The sequence below is a fragment of the Penaeus monodon genome, chromosome 1 (assembly GCF_015228065.2).
Source record: "Penaeus monodon isolate SGIC_2016 chromosome 1, NSTDA_Pmon_1, whole genome shotgun sequence".
Classification (NCBI taxonomy): Eukaryota; Metazoa; Arthropoda; class Malacostraca; order Decapoda; family Penaeidae; genus Penaeus; species Penaeus monodon.
Window position 1 is genome coordinate 21,758,074 of NC_051386.1, and position 22,500 is coordinate 21,780,573.

The 22,500-nt window shown below is 37.0% G+C and overlaps 1 protein-coding gene across 3 annotated transcripts in view; it reads left to right on the forward strand.

Moving 5' to 3' along the window:
* LOC119571469 overlaps window positions 1–22,500 on the forward strand; it is a gene marked incomplete at its 3' end in the record, with an annotated part of 67,179 nt that overhangs the window by 41,387 nt on the left and 3,292 nt on the right. Inside the window, 2 exon segments of one of the 3 annotated variants that reach the window (XM_037918815.1) lie at window positions 1,366–1,464; window positions 17,656–17,946. 3 annotated transcript variants of the gene reach the window in all.

Genomic DNA, 22,500 nt, shown 5'->3' on the forward strand with positions numbered 1-22,500 from the left:
GATTATCAAAGGTAATTATCAGATAATTGGTCTTCCCAGAAATACACAGGCAGAGATAAATATTTAGAAATCATGTGCACAGATATACTGCACCTAAATCGATATAGACAAACAGTTACGTTTATATACGAACAGATAAACAGATATTCTTCTAAATAGACAGACAGACAGACAGAGAATCCAGTGGCCAATAGATTTCTATAAATATATACACATAGTGATATACTGAACCTAAACATACACAAACATATACAGATTGCGTACGTACAGATAAGCAGATGTTTTTTTTTTCTAAAAAGACAGACAGATAAAGAGAGAATTCATTTGCAAATACATTTGAATATAGAAGCACACATATTATGCACCTTAATAGTCATAAGCAAGCAGATATAAACGTGCAAATATGCACGATATTCCTCTGAACAGAGAGAGACAGAATTCAGAGGCTAGACATACCGTTGCTCAGTGTCTGTGGCTGACCATCTGCCGCTCCCCCCCGCCCCCCGCCCCCCGACCTCTGCTGGGCCACCGGCGAACAACACTCCAGGCACTGAATATGTACATGCACGTATCTCCATTGCTTCGTGTTTGTGGGTGGGTGTGGGGGTGGGGGGGACTCCCTGAAAGATAATACAAAAAGGGGAAAATAAAAAAAAAAGTTTTCGGCATGACAGAGACAGAAGAAGACCAAAATGCTCAATTGTACAAACCCAATCCCATTTAAAAGAAAAGAAAAGAACAAAATATATATACATATAAATATATATAAACAAACAACAATAAAACTAAAACACACAGAACACATCTTCCCCCAAAACGTTATTTCCGTGAACTTTGGAGAGAGAGAGAGAGAGAGAGAGAGAGAGAGAGAGAGAGAGAGAGAGAGAGAGAGAGAAGAGAGAGAGGGGGAGAAGAAAAAGAGAGAGAGAGGAGGGAGAGGGAGGAGAGGAGAGAGACGAGACAGACAGAGACAGAGAGAGAGAGAGAGGAGAGAGAGAGAGAGAGAGAGAGAGAGAGAGAGAGAGAGAGAGAGAGAGAGAGAGAGAGAGAGAGAGAGAAGAGAGAGAAGAAGAAGAAGAAGAAGAAGAGAGAGAGCGAGAAATAGATAGATAGACAGACAATATAATAATAATAATATATATATATAATATATATATATATATATATATATATATATATATATATATATATATATATATATATATATATATAGAGAGAGAGAGAGAGAGAGAGAGAGAGAGAGAGAGAGAGAGAGAGGAAAGAGAGAAGAGAGGAGAGAGAGAGAGAGAAATAGGAAGAGAGAGAGAGATAGACCTTCCGCGCAGAAGCCTCGACTAAACCTCTCTTCCGTCATTCACAACACAGGAAGCCGCGGTAAGCTTATTGAAGGGTCGACTGGGGTGCTGTGCTGCGCGGCGTCCCCAGAATGAGCGATTCTGACTTACCTCAGTCGACAGGTATTTGGTAGGACTTTTACCGTTTGTTGTTTATCTTATTATTTTTGTTGCTATTGTTATTGTTATTCACCTTCTTCCTCTTCTTCTTTTTTGTTGTTGTTAGGTATTATTAGTTATCTTCTTGTTCATCTTCTATTATATTCTTCTTCTTCTTCTTCTTCTTATTATTATTATTATTACTATGATGATGATGATGAGACTATTACTATTATTATCATTAGTAGTACTAGTAGTATTGTTACCTTTATCTCTACTGGTACTATTCTTGTCACTGGCAGTATCATTACATTTTTTTAAAATAACGTAATGATAATAATAATGCTAATAACACTAATAGTAATAATGATAATGATAATGATGATAATAATAATGATGATAATAATAATGATGATGATGATGATAATCATAATAGAAAAAAAGCCAGTAATAATGAAAATCATTATCCCTCCACAAGTGTACTAAGAGGTTCAAAGGATAGTTTCCGGGCAGACCCGTTTTCGCTGATGAATCCCCACTGACGTTTCATCACCAAAATAAATCTCTATTTTCGTTTTATTTATCTTTTTTCACAGTAAGTTTCACAACGAAACTCTACTTCCCAAACAAGTAATCAAGAAACCAGCCAGTAAAGCAAGCAATAAACCAATTAATAAATCAACCGAAGAGGCAATTCAAAACCTGAGTAATGAATTGGCCAATTAACTCAATAAACAAGACAATACCAATAGAAATGTTAATGTCAAAGGGAGTGATAGGAACGCTCGATTATTTTGATAATGTAAATCTGTTATATTGGTTATGGTAATAAGAATGATAGACTGATTATAATTGGTAATGATAATAATGCTGATAAGTTAAAGTAAATACAAGCGTAATAATGGTTAAAATATTCAATGTGATGTTTAAGATAGTTGTAATAGCAACAGTAATACTATTACTGTTAATTATTATAAATATGATGATGATAATAACGTTCATATTGCTAGCATAAACATGATGAAATGATCGGTATGAATAAAACTGATAATGATAATAAGTAATGATGATAATGATGATACAGGCACTTGCAAATAGGCACAGACGAAGACCGCGCAGGCGCGCACACAGACAACCCCTTCTCCCTAGAAAGAGAAAAGTACACAAAGAGAAACCCACAAAAAAGCTCCCCTTGCCCCCACCCCCTTCCTGGATAAAAAACAAACGGACAAATACAATCAAACACAAACAAACACCCACATTTGCCCTACAAAATACTTCCAGAGGACCTAGATAATATATACACCTGAAGTCACTCACACTCAGTCCAGGTAACGGGGCAGCGAGGTTACTATTTAAGGCCATGAACAGAAGAACATAATGAGGGCAGTTAAGCAGTCTTTGACAAAGAGTAAGTAGGTTGGATTAAGTAGCCGTTGGGAGGGAAGGGGAGGAGGGGAGGGAGGGAGGGGGGTTTCCATGTTTCCATTCTTAAAGTTTTCGTCGTTGGAGAGGGGAGGAGGAAGAGGGGGGGGGGGGTAGAAGGAGAGGTTTCCAGGTTTCCATTCTTAACTCTTTCGTGTCGAAGTAATTAGGCAGGCGTGGTGAAGTTTCAGGAAATTGAAACGGAAATGGTTGGGTGGCATTTTGGGTTGTGAAAATACTGGGTTTTGTGATTTTATAGGTTTTCAGGAGAGGGGAAAAAGATAGGTAGAGGGGAGGGGAGGATGGGGTGGGGAGGGGGGGAGGGGGGGGGAAAATGGGTAGGTGAGGGAGGGAGAGCGTGAGAGGGAAGAAAGGATATGGTTGGGCAAGAGAGAGAGAGGGAGTGGAGAGAGAGAGAGGAGAGAGAAAAGAGGAAAAGGGGAGAAGAGAGGAGGGAGAGAAGGGAGAAGAGGAGAAAGAGAGAAAAGGAAAAGAAAGAGGAGAGAGAGAGAGAGAGAGGAGGGGAGAGAGAGAGAGAGAGAGAAGAGAAGGAAGAGGAGAGAAGAAGGGAGAAGAGAGAGAGAGGAGAGAAGAGAGAGAGAGAGAGACAGAGAGAGAGAGAAGAGAGAGAGAGAGAGGAGAGAGAGAGAGAGAGAGAGAGGTGGAAGGAGGGAGTGAGAGAGAGAGAGAGAGAGAGAGAAAAGAGAGAGAGTGTGAGAGGAGAGAGAGAGAGAGAGAGAGAGAGAGAGAGAGAGACGAGAGAGAGAGGAGAGAAGAGAGAGAGAGAGAGAGAGAGAGAGAAGAGAGAGAGAGGAGAGAGAGAGGAAGAGAGAGGAGGGAGAGAGAGAGAGAGAGGAGAGAGAGAGAGAAGAGAGAGGGAGGAGAGAGGAGAGGGAGAGAGAGAGAGGAGAGAGAGAGAGAGAGAGAGAGAGAGAGAGAAGAGAGAGAGAGAGAGAGAGAGAGAGAGAGAGAGAGGAGAGAGGGGAGGAGAAGAGAGAGGAGAGGAGAGGGGAGATGAGAAAAGAGAGAGAGACGACGATGAGAGAGCCTTACCCGGATCCACTCCACCCAGATGCAGTTGCACAACTGACGCTCCCGTTGAAAAGATTGCAAGCTTCAACCCTTGATCGCTTCTCTTCACGGTGGCGGGGGGGGGGGGATGCAACCGTAATTAATTCCGAGATAAGTGTAATTAGCAATGACGCAGCATTTACGCGAACGGAGAATCCACCAGCGATAAAATGAGGTTAACGCTTGCTGGTTGATTTCTCTATCTATCTATTTTTAATTATTACCTTTTTATTATTATGCTTAATTGATATGACTAATTGATTCGCAAAATTACTAATGTGTGTATGTTTGAAATATATTTTTTTCCATTATATAGCGTGTGTGTGTGTGTGTGTGTGTGTGTGTTGTGTGTGTGTGTGTGTGTGTGTGTGTGTGTGTGTGTGTGTGTGTATGTGTGGTGTGTGTGATTTTACATGTGTAGTATGTACATATGTTTGTAATGATTAATTTGTAAAGATCAATTAATCCATTATTTCATACAAAAGAGAGAGAAACAATAATTCTCAAGTACATCTAAAAAAAAATCGTTAAAATTCTATCACCAGAGTTATTACACAAAAGAATGATAAAAGTCTCTCAGAAATAGATAATAAACATCACAGGAAAATATCTACGACACAAATTTGCATCGTAAATCCAGACAGATAGGCAGCAATAAGCAGTAAATTACAGGTGATTTTTAAAAATATTTGGCAGCAAAAGAATTCTTCCCTTAGCCACAAAAGTATTTTTATCTAATCAAAAGATCATTTTCTTAACTACAAAAAATGTTGTTCTTATTCTTATGAAAATATTATTCTTATTAAATTCTTATTCTTATTCCTATAAAAAAAATAATTCTTAGCTAGAAATTTACTACTCGTAATTCTGTTTACTGCCAAATATAAGCATAATGGCGTACAAGATATATCGGTAATATAATGAGATACAAATAACATAGATAATAATAACACATACGTAGATATAATGATTATAACAGTATGGATACAGAAGATGGATCGAATGAGGATAGCGTGGATAAAAAAAAAAAATATATGATGGGTATAGCTATAATAATGATGATATAGCAAGGTAAGATATAGATATAATGTATGAATAATTAATGAATATGGATGATTAGGCACAACAGGTATAGGCGATAAATTGTGAAAACTTATGTAATTGGAGTGAATGGACGTAAGGACAGATAGTAACAGAGATAAAGACTGATAACAAATTTGCTGAAAGAGTTAGTAACATGATGAAGTTATGGAGAGAAAAGTGATGCAGTTGTAAAGTTGCTGCTTGCCACGATATTTAAAGTAAATTTCATAGGTAATCTTATCATAAAACGGCAAATTTCACCGTAAAATGTTGACAATTTCACCGTAAAATGTTGGTAATTTCCTTAAAAAGCGTTGGAAAATCTATTGTAGTACGTTGCTCATTTTTTTCTGTACACTCTTACACGTTAGTATGACTCATCAATTCAGTTCAGTCCTAAAATTTCCCTCCATACAAGAAAAATGCAACAAGCTACTTCATTGTGAAACGTAACTTTAACACAAAAATGTTGCAAATTCAATAAGGAATCATTACACAATGAAAACACTACAAACTTCACACTAAAAAACGCATTTTTCTGCTCTAAAACGTTGTTAAATTTACTAAAAAACGTTTATAAATTAAAACTAAAATGTCATATCTGTTCTAAAACGTTATTTTCTCTCTAGCATCATCAGTGAAAACATTACTAGTATTACGTTAACAATAAAAGAGAGAGAACAAACTTTCTTAAACAAATATTAGACATTTATAAAAATACGTCCTTTATTCTTTTGCAGCTAAACGAATGCAAAATAAACATCAGATTTACATACTTTAATTGGGAGAAACACATGAACAGCGAAAATAATCAATTCAGTTAAAACAGGAGAGAAGAGAGAGAGAGAGAGAGAGAGAGAGAGAGAGAGAGAGAGAGAGAGAGAGATACGTGATATGTAACTCAAAACTCCTTAGCATTTTTTCGCTCGCTCTGCTTGCCTAGCGAAAAGAAAGTAGCGCAGAACACGAAGACGTTACGTTACCTTCAACACATGATTTTGTTACCGCAGCTGCGTGCTTTCGGTGTGTGTGTGTGTGTGTGTGTGTGTGTGTGTGTGTGTGTGTGTGTGTGTGTGTGTGTGTGTGTGTGTGTGTGTGTGTGTGTGTGTGTGTATGTGTTTACTTGCGTGCGTGCTTTCGTGGGTTTGTGCGTGCGTGTGTGTGTTTGAGTTTGTGTGTGCTCGTCATTACGAAATGTTAGATTCTGTACGTAACTACTATTTTTAAGGATAGTAATATTGATGATCATTTTGAGGATAATAAAAATGATATGAATAATGTTAATGAAAATCGACCAGTTTGTTATTTTCTCATGAATAACAAAATAAGGATGATGAAAATGAACAACAATAACAATAATGATAACAACATTAACATCAATGATTATAATGGCAATAATAATTAAAACAAAACAACAGCATAAGTAATGAAAATAAAAACAATAACAATACCAACAACGCCATCATTCTCAGTCGCTTTATCCGAAGGCAATATCACGCATTATCCTTTTGTGCGAATTACTGTGGGGTTTTGGTGCGCGAATTACTGTGGGGTTTTGGTGAGCGAATCACTGTGGGGTTTTGGTGAGCGAGTTACAGTGGGTAATTGGTGTGCGAATTACATGTTAGCACATATTTTGGCAAAAATACAAAAAATCAACACAGAAATACTTAAACACTGCACACATACACGTATGAACAAGTGTACACACAAAAAAAGACTATATATTTATATATATATATATATATATATATATATATATATCTATGATAATATATAAAAATTATATATATATATATATATAATATATATAATATATATATACATACATACACACACACACACACACACACACACACACACACACACACACACACACACATCCACCCACCGTTCTTGGAATTAGTTTCTCCAGGCCGGCCTTTAAGCCCGAGGGTGGCATTCTCTCCCTCACGCTGGTTATGATCGGAGTACACCGTAGTGCGGGTTCCTGTGGCGTAACATGGTATTTACTTATTCCTTTTCTGAGCCCATGTCCCACTTCTAGAGGGGGGGACTTGGTGTTGTGAGTGAGGTTATTTGTTGTTTGTTTTAGTATTTGTGTTATATATTTATATATATATATATATATATATATATATATATATATATATATTTTTTTATATGAGTGTGTATGTGTGTGTGTGTGTGTGTGTGTGTGTGTGTGTGTGTGTGTGTGTGTGTATAATAAATATATATATATATATATATATATATATATATATATATATATATATAGAGAGAGAGAGAGAGAGAGAGAGAGAGAGAGAGAGACATTTTATATTTTCTTAATTTTCATTTCTTATATTCTTCATTTCAGATTCTAAAGCACAGACTTATAAACTAAAAGGCCATTTAATTCACTCAAAAAAAGAGGATTTAAAATGTGACATTCTTAGAAGAGAAAAGGCCAAATGAATTATACAAAACCTGTCAAGACACATCACAACTGGAGCAAGAAGCTAGTCACGGCGCTAAAGCTAATATTTTGTGCGGAATTAATACTAAGATCCTGAGCTTAGATTTTTTAATACAAATCACACACACACACACACACACACACACACACACACACACACACACACACACACACACATACACACACACAAATATATATACATATGCACACACATACATATATATACTCACACAGACATATACGAAAAAAATGGCTGATGAACTATTAAGTATCGAGGTTCTGTCGTAACTGTGGAACGTAATAAATTTTTCATTTAGTGTAACTGTACTTATAGTGATCTTGATATACCAAAGAGCCTCTGTCTTAGGCCACTGTCACAAGCGTCACAGTTAGTCATCGTTACTTTACGGTTCTATAGAGGTACTTGTTACAGAAAGCACTGTTTATAGTTACTTCTATGGATAAAACAAAAATTTGAATTTGAAATTTCAGTTCGGTAATTTCTGATATTTCTACTATCGTTAATTTTTCTTCTTATTTTTGTTTATATATTTTATTTACTTATTTATTTTTTCGTAATATCGTTAGACAGAGAGACAGAGCGAGAGAGAATACGCATCTCGCAGACCTCTTTACAAAATGTGCAAGTCACCATTCCGCCAAACCTTAAATTGTGACGATTTCCTGACCATATTTCCATCACACTTTCTTTCCCAAGAGAATACTCCAAACCACACACATACGTGTATATGTATGTATATCTATCTATTTATCTATCTATCTATATATACTATCTACATCATAAACATTATCTATTTCTAATTAACATATACATACACATACATATATATGTGTGTGTGTGTAAAGTATATGCTTTTTTGTATGTATCTACACACACACAAACACACACATGAAATTATTAAATTTGCTAACATGCAGACTCTCTCCGAGTATTGCCGCAAATATTCGCCCTTATCACGAGGCGTCATAAGAGTGCGACGCAGCGGGGACGGAAGAACTGCCCGCCACGTGTCGTCATAACGTCAAGAGGTAAACACATGTGCGTCGAGGAGGAATATTTTCTCGGTTTTCTCGTGAATATTAATTAGGGGATAACCAGCGCCAGCCCTTCCACCGCGGGCCAGCAGGTGGCGGGCGCGAATTAGGCAGTCGGAGATAATGAGATGGGTGGGAGCGAGTGGGGGAGTAGAAAGGGGGAGAAAAGGGAGAGGGAGAGAGGAGGGGGGAGGGAGGGGAGGGAGGGAGGGGGGAGGGAGGAAGGGAGAGAGGAGAAGAGAAGAGAGAAGAGAGAGAGAGAGAGAAAAGGGAGAGAGAGGGAGAGAGAGAAGAGAGAGAGAGAGAGAGAGAGACGAAAAAAATATAGATACATATAAGAGAGAGAGAATTTTAAGCGAAAAACAGAAACTGAAGGTGGAGAGAGAGAGGGACAGTGAGACGGAAAGACAGAACGAAAGGATGAAGAGAAAAAAGAGATACATATCGACATAAATAGAGAAAGAAAACAATACAAACATATAAAACCATACAAGAAGAAAGAGTATAGGAAAAAAAACTTTTAAATCGACAAAGTTCTGAAGCAACATTCACGCAACAGCCTAGTGCCAATAACAGGTGCAGATGGGGAACACACCGATTCAAACACACACACACACACACCACACACACACACACACACACACACACAAACACAACACACCCAAAAACAAAAAGAGAGAGAGAGAGAAAAGAATAAGAAAGAGAGAGAGAGAGAGAGAGAAAGAAGAAGAAGAGAGAGAGAAAAAAGGAATGAAGAGAGAGAGAGAGAGAGGAAAAGAGAGAGGAGAGGGGAGAGGGGGAGAGAGAGAGAGAGAGAGAGAGAGAGAGAGAGAGAGAGAGAGAGAGAGAGAGAGACTGCAGGCATTTGGAGCACCAGCACCACCAACGACCGAACCGCTCTGCCAACTGTTAAATGTCCACACAACTGACCACCTATTCTGAGGGAGGAGGAGGAGGGGGAAGGAGGGGGAGGGAGGTAGACAGGGAGGGAGAGAGGAGGAGGCGGGATGAGGAAGATGGGGAAGGGAGGAGGGAAGGGGAGGGGAAAGACGAGAGGCGGAGAGGGGGTGTGGGGGAGTGAGGGGGATAACAGAAACAGGGAAGAGGAACAGGGAACCCCGAGAAAAAGCCCGCACTAGGTTAAGGGGGGGGGGGGGGCGGGGGGGGGCCGGGGAGACGCGGTAAACGCCGGCCAAACACGATCACCCCGGGGGTGCCCCAAACCCTGCCACGGGGGCAAGAGGCTCAAAATTGCCCCAGGGGGGAAGTGGACCTTCGGGGCTTTCCCCAAATGGCTTGGAAGGGGCGGAGTAAATTTTTAGGTTAGACCATAATTAAAAATTCAGGGGGCCCTTTCCTGAAACCCCGGAAGGTCCCCCCAATTACTTCCAAAAAAGTTCATGCTTTTTTAAACCACTTGTTAAAAACTATCCCCCCCCTCTCCTTTACCCCATTCATTTTTGCTAAAAAATTGTTCATATTGTTTTATTATTTTTTAAACAGTATAATTTTATTATTTTTTTTTTGCTCCAGGATGGGAAATGGTCTATCAACTTTTACTGTTATTTCTTTTATCATCATAATCTTATCATTGCTATTATTATCATGATCTTACCATTGATATTAGTGTCATTATCTTATCAGTGCTATTATTTTTTCTTTGCTATTATTATGTCATTGTCATTATCATCTTAATCTATCTGTTTGAAATGGTCCGTCCTTGTCATTGCTATTATTACCATTATTATCTTATCGCTGCCATTATGATTATCATTATTGCTAGCAGTTTCATTATTGTCGCGTTTTTGTAAGTATCATTATTAAGCCGAGATGGTGATGGTGATGATTAATTCACTTGTTAATGTTTCTGTTACTGTTATTACTAATTGTTGTCCTTATATCTGTATTGCTGTTATCATGGTTATTGATATTATTTTCATCATTGCATAATTATTAGAGAGTGAAGATCAAAGTAGCGCTTTAATTCACCTGTTTGAATTAGTCTAGTCCTTACTGTTACTGTGTTTACTATTAATACTATTATGATCTTATCACTGCTATTATCATTATTGCTGTTAGTTTCATTATATCATTACTATTGCAATTGCCATTGATATTGATATTATTTTCATTATTGCTCTTTTATTACCACTATGGTTATTATTGTTGTTATTACTGTAATTGGAATAATAATTGTTATTGCTGTCATTATCATTATTAGTTTTATTATTACCATCATTATTATCTTTATTGTTATTATATAAATATCATTATTGTTGTTATTACTAACGATATGGTTATTATCGCTTATTACTGCGGCTAATATCAAAATGTTTTTTAGTAACTGGCGTGTCATTATCACCATCAATGATTACCACCATCATTATCTTCATATTATCACAAACTCGATCACGATTAATGTTATTGCTATTGCTATTGTTATTGCTTATTTTTTCATCACAAACACAATTGCACAGAGCATAATTTTTCATCTTTTACTCTGAAAACGGAGATTAAATGTTAACCTGGATAAGATATTGTAGAAGTTTTTCATTGCAATAGTCTGTACGTTATCAGTTACTTCGTTAATATCGCAAATAACATATTTCTTATATCAACTATAACTAAAATCGATCTTAGAGGAAAATCAGATATTAAGATCATAAGCCTTCACGAACAACCTGGAGAAGGGTATATCATTTCCGCTATAACAAGACTTCAGAAAAGTGCCTAAGAAAACAGATCCCCCCAAAAAAGGAAAGAAAAGAGGAAAAGTAAAAATACGAATGAAAGACAAAGAATTTTTCAACGTCTCAGTTGCAAAATATTCTCACTACTTGCATACTCATGGCGTTACGCTGCAAATCGAATTGCCATATTATTATGCACAGTTGTTACGGTTCATGTGCGAGATACATTAACATACCTTGGTGTGGTTAGTACACAGGGTATTGTACTGTCAATGTACAAAACGATACGGCAAACATACTTGCAGGAAGCCACATATTATGAATAATGCAAGGCAGTATGGGAACAGAAATCATCCATTGTCTATCCAGATGTTTACGCTAGTCTTTCGCATTCATGACATAGTTACATAGATTTAGTGTTCTATGTTTGTTAGGAAAGGAAATGAAACAGAATATACAGAAGGAAATTAAAGTAAATTAACTAATCCATGAAGAAAGAAATATAGATAGATAGATAGATAGGTAGGTAGAGAGAGAGAGAGAGCGAGAGCGAGAGCGAGAGCGAGAGATAGAGATAGAGATAGAGATAGAGAAAAGATTGAGAGAGAGAGATAGAGAGATAGAGAGGAGAAGAGAGAGGTGATGAAAAGAGGAGAGAGAGAGCGAGAGAGAGGAGAAGAGAAGAAGAAATAAAAGAAAGATAGACAGATAGATAGATAGATAGAGAGAGAGAGAGAGAGGGAGAGAACGGTAACATTAAAATAAATCATACTAACTATAAACACATTCACAAAGAGCATACAAACACATAATAAAAATAAACAAATAACATAAGATTATTAAGCAAATTATATAGTAGAGACGCAATGAACAAGCAAATTCAGAATCCCTAAAAACAGTTATAGTCAATTGTTACACTATCTTTTTTTCTCATAAACCGGAACGAATTAAAGTCATCACCGTCGTAACACAGTTGCGAATAACACAATATCACCATGAAAATTTGAGTTAATGTTCTTTTTCTCTTGTTGTGATTGTTTTGTTGTTTTTTCAGGTTAAGCAGTGGGTTTCCTCATCTAATTCTCCTCTCTCTACTCTCGTCCCCCTCTCTCTATCTCTCTCTCTCTCTCTCTCTCTCTCTCTCTCTCTCTCTCTCTCTCTCTCTTCCCCTCCCGTCTCCCCACCCCCGTCTCTCTCTCTCTCTCTCTCTCTCTCTCTCTCTCTCTCTTTCTCTCTCCCTCTCTCTCTCTTTTCTCTCTCTTTCTCCCTCCCTCCCTCCCTCTCTCTCTCTCTCTCTCTCTCTTCTCCTCCCTCCCTCTCTCTCTCTCTCTCTCTCTCTCTCTCTCTCTCTCTCTCTCTCTCTCTCTCTCTCTCTCTCCTCTCTCTCTCTTCTCTCTCTCTCTCTCTCTCCCTCCTCCCCCCCCCCTCTCTCTCTCTCTCTATCTCTCTCTCTCTCTCTCTTTGTCTGACTGTCTGTCTGTCTGTTTGCCTGTCTCTCTCTCTTTATACATCAAATTTAATTGGTCTTGTATTTAGAATGCTTTTAGACTCCTTGTGAAGGTCAGGATTACGTGCATAAGCCATATATATCCGTAAACCCAAAAAACAAACGAACAGAAGAACTTCTATGAACATTATATTTACATCTTTATCTAATTATTTAGTTGTTTTATTCTAGTTAATCTAATTTAATCAACTATTTTTTTCAATTAACCTTTACTACGGTCTCTGGTGCCTGTCTGTTGCCATATTAGTAACTGATAATCAAAGGCTTTATAACACTTCTCATGAATCGATTTCAACTCGTGATCTTATAATCAGTCTTTAGAATCAACTCCCCGGCATTGTTATCCTTAGGTATAGATTATTATAAGTTATCTGTAGATATAAGTTATAGTAGGTTATGTATGCAAGTTATAATAAGTATGGATATGAGTTTAAAATAAGTTAGAAATAAGTTATAATAAGTATAGATATGAGTTTAATATAGTCATAACATACAGCAAACGGAAGGCACGGACACATTTTCGTGTTCTTTTACCGCAAGAAAAATAACGGAAGATTTTTTTTTATGACTCATCTGACGTCAGGAGAAGAAGAGGTAAAAAACGAATAATTAGAAAAAGAAAAAGAAAAAAGAGATATGCTAGGAGAAGATGATAAAAAGGGATATTAAAAAGAAGAAGAAAAGAGAGAACTATGTTAGGAGAAGAAAATTAAAAAGAATTCTCAGGAGAAGAAGGAGAAAGACAAATAAAAATTCTTTTTATTTGTCCTTCTTTCTTCTTCTTTTGAGAAGAACTAAGAACCAGAACTAAGTCAGGAGAGAAAAAAAAAAACAAAATAAAATACTATGTCAGGAGAAAGAGAAAGACAAAAAGAAGGATACTACATCTAAGATACATTTACCCATCTCCCAGTAAATGAAAGAGCAAACAAACAAATAAAAAAGTAAGCGAATAGGTAGATAAATCAATAAAACGAATTTAATCCCTGACTCGTATGAGGTTCCAGTTGGCCACCAAAAGTTCGTTCCCTGGCCATGGACAATCCTCCCACGGATTTTCGTAACAATCCGTCAGTCACTTTTGGCTTAACGTTTCAGAGAAACCAATAATATCGAAAAAGGTAAAAAAAAATCATTCATTACATCTATCATAATCATCATTATATGTATATGTATATATAGACATATAATAAAATACACATGCACAAACACACGCACTTGAAAACACACACACACATACACACATGAAAACACAAACACCACACACACACACACACACACACACACACACACACACACACACACACACACACACACACACACACACACACACACACACACACACACACAGAGCAAGACCGTTTGCTTGACCCGCCCACAGTTAACAGCATTACGACGCCCTTTGAAGACAAGCGAGGGAGAGACTCTGAACCATCCGCTCGCCGTCGTCTTCATTTGCATATTCAGACGTTAAAATGATTGCTTAACAGATGCTTTGTGCCAAGGGGGCAAGAGGGCCTACTGCTTGCTTGGCTGAACGGATTGCCTCGTGATGCTGGGGTGGGGGGATGGGGGTGGGTTGGGGGATGGGGGGGGGTAGGGGATTCTGAGGATTGATGGGGGAATAGGGGGGGTGTGGGGGTAGGGGGTAGGGGGTAGGGTTTCGAGGATGAATAGAGTGGGTTCTGAGGATGGATTGAGGGAGGGGGGAATAGGGGGAGGCTAGGGGGTTCTGAGGAAGGCTAGGGGGGGGGGTAAGGTGAGGCGGGGTGTGGGGGGGGGGGTTCTGTGGACGGACGAGACAATACTTACCGCTTAGGCCTAATGGGGAAGGTAAGGCAGTCATGGACTCCGTGACACTGGCAAAGACACAAACAGGCATTTGCATATGTGGATGTATATCTATCTATCTATCTGTCTGTCTGTCTTCCTGTCTACCCACCTATCTATCTATTTATATATATTATACATATATATATATATATATATATCATATATATTATAACATATTATATATATATATATATATACATATATATATATATATATTACAATATATAATATATATATATATATATATATATATATATATATATATATATATATATATATATGATATATTATAATATATATATATATATATATATTATATATATGATGTTTGTGTTGTTGTGTGTGTGTGTGTGTGTGTGTGTGTAGAGAGATAGATAGATAGATAGATAGATAGATAGAGAGAGAGAGAGAGAGAGAGAGAGAGTGAGAGAGAGAGAGAGAGAGAGAGAGAGAGAGAGAGAGAGAGAGACAGACAGACAGACAGAGGATAGAGAGATAGATAGATAGATAAATAAATAGACAGATAATAGATAAGTTGATAAATATATAGTAAGGTATAAAGACAAATAGATAGGTGGCTAGATAGATAAATAGATGAATAAATAGATAAATAGATAGATAAATAAATAGACATATTTTTGCAACTAAGAAAACAATCTAAAAGCAGAAAAAAAGAAAAAATAACCAAAGAAAATTAAAGAGAAATCGTCTCAGAGAATAAAAAGGCAACGCGCATCACCCATGAGAATTTCCATAAAAAAATCTGCCCCCCCAAAAAAAAAAAAAAAAAAAAAAAAAAAAAAATCCAGAATAAAAAAAAAAAAAAAAAAAAAAAAAAAAAAAAAAAAAAAAAAAAAAAAAAAAAAAAAAAAAAAAAAAAACAGTCTGCGATTTCCGGCAATCACGTCATCTCCTCTTCCCTCCTTTCTTCCTTCCTTCTTTCTTCCTCTTCCTTCAAAAGAGAAATAGAGAGAGAATCTGACTGACTTTTGATAATAATAATAATACTAATCATAGGAAAACGTTACGCACAGAGAGTACAAAGCGAGAAAGCTGGATCCAAACAGAAGGAATTTTAATAGTAACTACATCTGGGTGACAAAAGAAAAAAAAGAAAAAAAGAATATATAAAAAGACACGTCATAGTCATAAACATACTTCATTTGCGTTTCCTTGTGATTTACACTTTCTTATTTTCTCTACTTCGGTTTCTGGCATGCGTGGACGTCAACAATATACTTGAAATATATAAAAAAATATACATAAAATATACCTGAATTGCTCTTATAAAATACCTAAAATATATCTAAAACATACTTAAATCATAGTAATAATATACCTATAATGTACCTTAAAATATATCGAAAATATGTTTATATTATGACTAAATCGTACTGAAAATATATTAAAATACCTAAAAAATACTTGAATATTAACGCAACTGACAAAAAGAGAATGAAAACTATTTAACTATTATATGATGTGTTGTGTAGTAAAAATGCATACAACAGATTATTTTAAGTTCTTAAGATGATGAAACGGAAAGAGAGAGAGAGAGAGAGAGAGAGAGAGAGAGAGAGAGAGAGAGAGAGAGAGAGAGAGAGAGAGAGAGAGAGAGAGAGAGAGAGAGATCCTTGCAATTGTAAAATCATTTACGTTAGTTATCTCTCTCTCTCTTTCCCCTTCTCTCTCTGTCTATCTCTGTCTCCCTGTCTCTATTTCTCTTTCCCTTTGCCTTTGTTCATCTGTCTGTATCTGTCAGCCTCTCTTTGTCTTTATGTTTGCTTGCGTGTCTCTCTCTCTCTCTGTGCCTTTGTCTGTCTGTCTGTCTAACTCTCTCCCTCCCATTCTACAAATACCCTCGCTTCTACAATTAGTGGGTCGGGCTTTAAACAAATTGGTCTACGGTTCCCGGATGTGGATCATTAACTCCTTCCTTAAAAGAGGTATTGTTGTGCATGTGACAGTAATCACCTGTTTGAATTTTTTTTTACCTGTATCTGTCTATTTTTTATCGTGATTTGTTAATATCCATTTCTTTTTCTTTTCTCTATATTATCAGGAAAAAAATATTAATTTGATATTCAGCTTTTATATTCTTCAATGTGAGAATGATGGTAAACTATTTAAAGTCTTAGGTTCATAGATTTGAATATGAAAAATATATATCTTTATTACTACTTCCTTTGTTTTAGCTTGAAACAGTAATATAATCCATAGCATGCGAATAGAAAATGATCATAGGATGACAACATACAAACAGGCAAAACACACACACAACACACACACACACACACACACACACACACACACACACACACACACACACACACACACACACACACACACACACACGAACGCAAACAAACGCATATATTCACACACACACACACACACACACACACACACACACACACACACACACAAAACACACACACACACACACACACACACACACACACACACACATATGAATATATATATATATATATATATATATATATATATATATATATATATATACATATATATATATATATATGTATATATATATATATATATATATATATATGTATATATATATATATATATATATATATATATATATATATATATATATGTATATATATATATAGTATATATATATATATATATATATATATATATATATATATATATTACACACACACACACACACACACACACACACACACACACACACACACACACACACACACACACACACACACACACACACACACACACACACACACGCGCGCAGCGCGCAAACACAAAGAAGTATACACCACTCATACAAATACATATGGATATAAACGTATATCTTATTTTATGTACGTGTCCGTCTATCTCTGCATTTAATTTAAATATTTTATAGATAATTTTAAAATCTTATATCAACTCTAAGTCAGACTTGAATCATAATAAATGTAATTTGAATCTAAATCTAAAATAAATATAAAATTGTTTCAAAATCAATTCCAAATTTTAAGATTGCATCTAAATTAAATGTAAATTTTAAGCAAATTTCAGACATTATAAACAAGTGTTTGGTTCACACCTTCTGTCCCACTCCTGCAGCCCACAGACCCCGCGAGCATGGCATCCGCGCCAGACAACCCTGTCCTCCTGTGGGCGTGGCTGCTGCTGCTCCTGGCTGCGTCGACGGGCGTGAAGGGGACGGGTTCGGGGCCCGGCGGCGAGTTCAAGGCCGCGAGGGACTACGGCGCCAGCGGGTCACACAGCCACATGCGGCAGCACCACCACGACCGATCCAAAGGGCGCCTCTGAAGGGCATCACCATCACAGACCCCGGCAGACGATAGACAATACCAAGCTCCTGCAGGATAGCGCCCTTGTGCATGATACCGAGTAAGTAAGGGAGTGAGTAAGTTAGTGAGCGAGTAAGGAAGGAATTCGGTAAGTAAATGAGTGAGTACGTAAATGAGTAAGTATTTAAGTGAGTGAGCACGTAAATGGGTCAGTGAGTAAGTTATGTAAGTAAGTAAGTAAAAAAGAGGGGCAGGTAAAAACGTGTGGCTCTAAACCGACGCTCGATTGGGAATTAAAGTTTTTCCCCTTTTATGCGCGTGTGGCTCCCTCCAGAAATGAAGGAGAGAGAAAAAATGAAAGAACGTAAGAAAGAAAGAAAAGAGAGAGAAAAAGAAAAGAAAAGAAAAAAAGAAAAAGAAGAAAAAAATATATAATTAGAAAGAAAGAAAGATCCAAAATAATGATAGTATATATAATTGCATAAAACTAAAGAAATAAAGAAAATAAATAGATATACCTATAATTAAAAAGAGGAAGAAGAAGGAAAAAAAGAAAAGTCATAGATATATGATTAAAAACCTCTTCATTCTCGGCCCAAGAACTTTCTCCTACAGCTAAGCGTGTCACAGGAAACTTGACATTCCTGCGCTCCGTCCCAGTAAGTGCATGACTGGAAGACTGACAATCTCAGCTCATGGCACTCCTGCATGACGTCAGAAAACAATATATATTACTCTTCTGTAAATCTCCATCTCCCCACCCCCCCCAAAAAAAAAAAAAAGTCACCTCTCTTATTTTTTTTAAAATCATACATTGTTTGGAGGAACTATTTTAAGACTGTTATTGTTTATTATTATTATTTTTTAAGAATAACACTAACACTTTATTACAGTTAGAGCTTGCCTGTGTTTCCGTTGAGGTAAAACATAGGAATTTAGATGGAATTACGAGGTTATAAGGGAGAAATTAATAGGACAAGTTATCTGGAGTAACGCGGATGTCGTCTGAAGTTTAAAAAGAAGTTTCATAAGAAGAAAAGGAAGGTTAGGATTTTCAAACGGTTCGGTTCCCGCGATAAGCGGTGCTTGGGAATATGAAAGCAGAAGATTATACTTCGGGAGTTCAAATTGCTTGCAGTTTATTTTTTTTTTAAAGAGGTAATGGCTAAAATGACCGAGAGAAAAGGGAAGCAGGAAATGGCAGAGAAGGGCAAGAAAGAGGTAAGGAGAGCAGGTAATAGATAGGTAAAGGAACATGTGAAAATAGAGAAGAAAGGTTAAATTACAGAGGTGTTTTGTCTGTGCGTGTGAGTTCGTGGGAGCGCGTGCGTCTGTCTGTATCTGCGTGTGCGTGCATGTATACCTGTGCCTTTGTATGTGCTTGTATGTATGTGTCTCTGTGTATATATATATATATATATATATATATATATATATATATATATATATATATATATATATATATGTGTGTGTGTGTGTGTGTGTGTGTGTGTGTGTGTGTGTGTGTGTGTGTGTGTGTGTGTGTGTGTGTGTGTGTGTGTGTGTGTGTGTGTGTTTGTGTATATTTTGTGTATATTTTCAAGATGTATGTATATGTATATGTATTTTGAGTACGTATCCATACACGTATCATATACAGAATTACAGATCTTGTGAAAGCAGACCACAATCTCGTACCGCAACGCAATGAATTTTGTGCAATAATAGAGTAATAATCACGGACTTCTTTTTGCAGCCATATTTTATTCCACATTCGTCTGTCCTTCCCTTTTATGGACGTCATTATGCATCATAAATCATCGGGGAATTACGTGTTTATATGTTCTCTCGAAGTCATTACACTGACGCCGGCGAGATATTAGTCTCAGATTAATGAACTGCGTGACGTCAGGGGTAGACGGCAGCGAGTGTTCTCAGAAAAAAGCTTTTCCTTCAAGAGTCTTCAGAAAGAAAAAAGGTATGAATGAGAATTAATATCTTCTAGAGACTCGTCGATTTTGTGATTAATCGTGTGTATGATAAATCACAAAAACGTATGTGAAATTTGAATATACGCAGGTACAGACATCAATTTCAATATTCATATGTAGATATATTCAAAGATATATTAAAAAATAGGACAATATAACAATTTCCGATTTCATTAATTTTGAGATAAACTCTACGGGAACGAATCGATCAATACTCTAAATTTCTGGCTAGTTCTCTCCCCAATTTTCACAACCAAGGCACGTTATGCATGGGCGACTTCAATGCAAGGCATCCACACTTTGGAGACAACCAGCGTAATAGTAATGGGGAAGAATTCAAGCATTTCATCAATAATAGATCACTGACAGTATATGACACAGAAGCAGAGACTCATTTGGGAGGTGGCAGGTTAGACTACGTATTTGGCAAAAATTTAGTTCATGGTAATGTCTGTACTTCACTGGTACGAGAGTTAGTTAGTGACCACTTTGCAATCCGAACAGACTATACTGTAGACAGCGACTCAGCCCCTAAATCACCTAGGCTCAGAATAATTATCCATCGCATGTTGGAATCCCCAGGCATGATCATGCTGATCACCTGGCAAAGTCAGCATGTGACAAGCAAAGTGTGGATATAGATCTTGGGGTACCTATTTCCAGGATTTTATACAATATTAAAGCTTCCTTTAAAGAGGACTTGACTGAGTTAATTAATTCTCAACGCCCTGAAAGCTGTAGCATAAAGCATTATGACCGATTTAGGCAAGATTCATTCACCTATGGTTTATATAAAACAAGAACAAGACAGTGTGATATTGTAACCGCAAGAATCAGGCTTGGATATAGATTGTATTGGCAGCTCAGTACAGTTTGTAATGTCGAAGAAACTAAGTGTAAACTGTGTAATGAAGAATATAAGCGAACGCTTGTACATTATATCTCAGAGTGCCATGTGTTACAGCCTTTCAGGCCACCTAGCTTGAGGTATGGAGAACTATGTAACTATTTCATATCCTCTGATGTCTTAGAAGATATACTTATATTATATCCTAAATTTGGAATGTAGCATCACATGACTGCATATCAAATGTAGCAATGCCTTTCCACGCCCAAGCTGTACGCCGGCGTGGCAGATGAGTAGATAAACGACTGTAATTGTTCCTTTCTGTAATTGATATAGTACTTATCATAATAATGTTATAGCCTAAAATTGAAATGTAATACCATTATATGTTATAACCATGCATCAAATGTACCACAGCTTGCCCACGCCTGTGCAGTTAGCCAGGGTGGTAAATAAAGGACTAAACTAAACGAACTATGTGACAAGTAAGAGTCTTGCAATATTGGTATCAGTGCCAATATTGCAAGAATCTTGTCATACATACGGTCAGTCATAGATCATCATGCATTGCACCTAGTATTGTTCAAGGAAACAGAGTTGACTAGTTAAGAACATGTACAAAATGAAGCCATGGTTATCAATCTTGGTGCCCCTAAAACAACAAGGATTGTAAAAATGAGAACTGAATTTAACTTATCTTCGTTTGACGAAAGAATATTATACATAAATACCACATTTGGTGTCAGATCAATTAGAGAACTCCTCCATTGTACAGAATTCCAAAGATAACTAAAACACAGAATAGAGGAGCTAACTTTGAATGACAACACCGATTCTTACTCAGATCCATGGGTATAAGTAACAGGTAAACATCCATACACATAACTAAGACCTTACTTAGACGTTCTGTACCACCGTGGAAAATTCCGGACATAAGTGTGTATTATAAAAGACAGCGCCCAAAAAAGACAGTGTCCCCCCCTGCTATACTTAAGCAGTATGCACTTGCAATTATAAATGAGCATCTTGAAACTCTGTCCAATGCATGCGAATGCTACACTGACGTGTCCTTGCAGTCTGGGAGCAGAGCAGGATGTGCTTTTGATTCACAGAGTGCTCTCCAGGCTCTGAACACTCTAGTCAAAGGTGCAGGAAATATCGCAATTGACATCAGGATAAACGGGTATCGTGCAAAAGAACGAGGCCATGATATACGTTTTGTGTGGATTCCATCACATGTTGGAATCCCTAGGCATGATCATGCTGATCGCTAGCAAAGTCAGCTGTGACAAGCAAAGTGTGGATATAGATCTTAGGGTACCTATTTCTAGGATTTTATTCAGCATTAAAGCTTCCTTCAAAGAGGACTTGCTGAGTTGATTAATTCTCAACGCCCTGAAAGCTGTAGCATAAAGCACTATTACCGGTTTAGGCAAGATTCATTCATCTATGGTTTATATAAAACAAATACAAGACAGTGTGATATTGTGACCGCAAGAATCAGGCTTGGATATAGATTATATTGGCAGGTCAGTACAGTTTGTAATGTCGAAGAAACTAAGTGTAAACTGTGTATTGAAGAATATAAGCGAACACTTGTACATTATATCTCAGAGTGCCATGTGTTCAAGCCTTTCAGACCTAGCATGAGGTACGGAGAACTATGTAACTATTTCATATCCTCTGATGTCTTAGAAGACATACATATGTTGTAGCCTAAATTTGGAATGTAGTATCACATGACCGCATATCAAATGTAGCAATGCCTTTCCGCGCCCAAGCTGACGAGTGGAAAAAGATTGTGTGAGTGTTCCTTTCCTTTAACTGATATAGTACT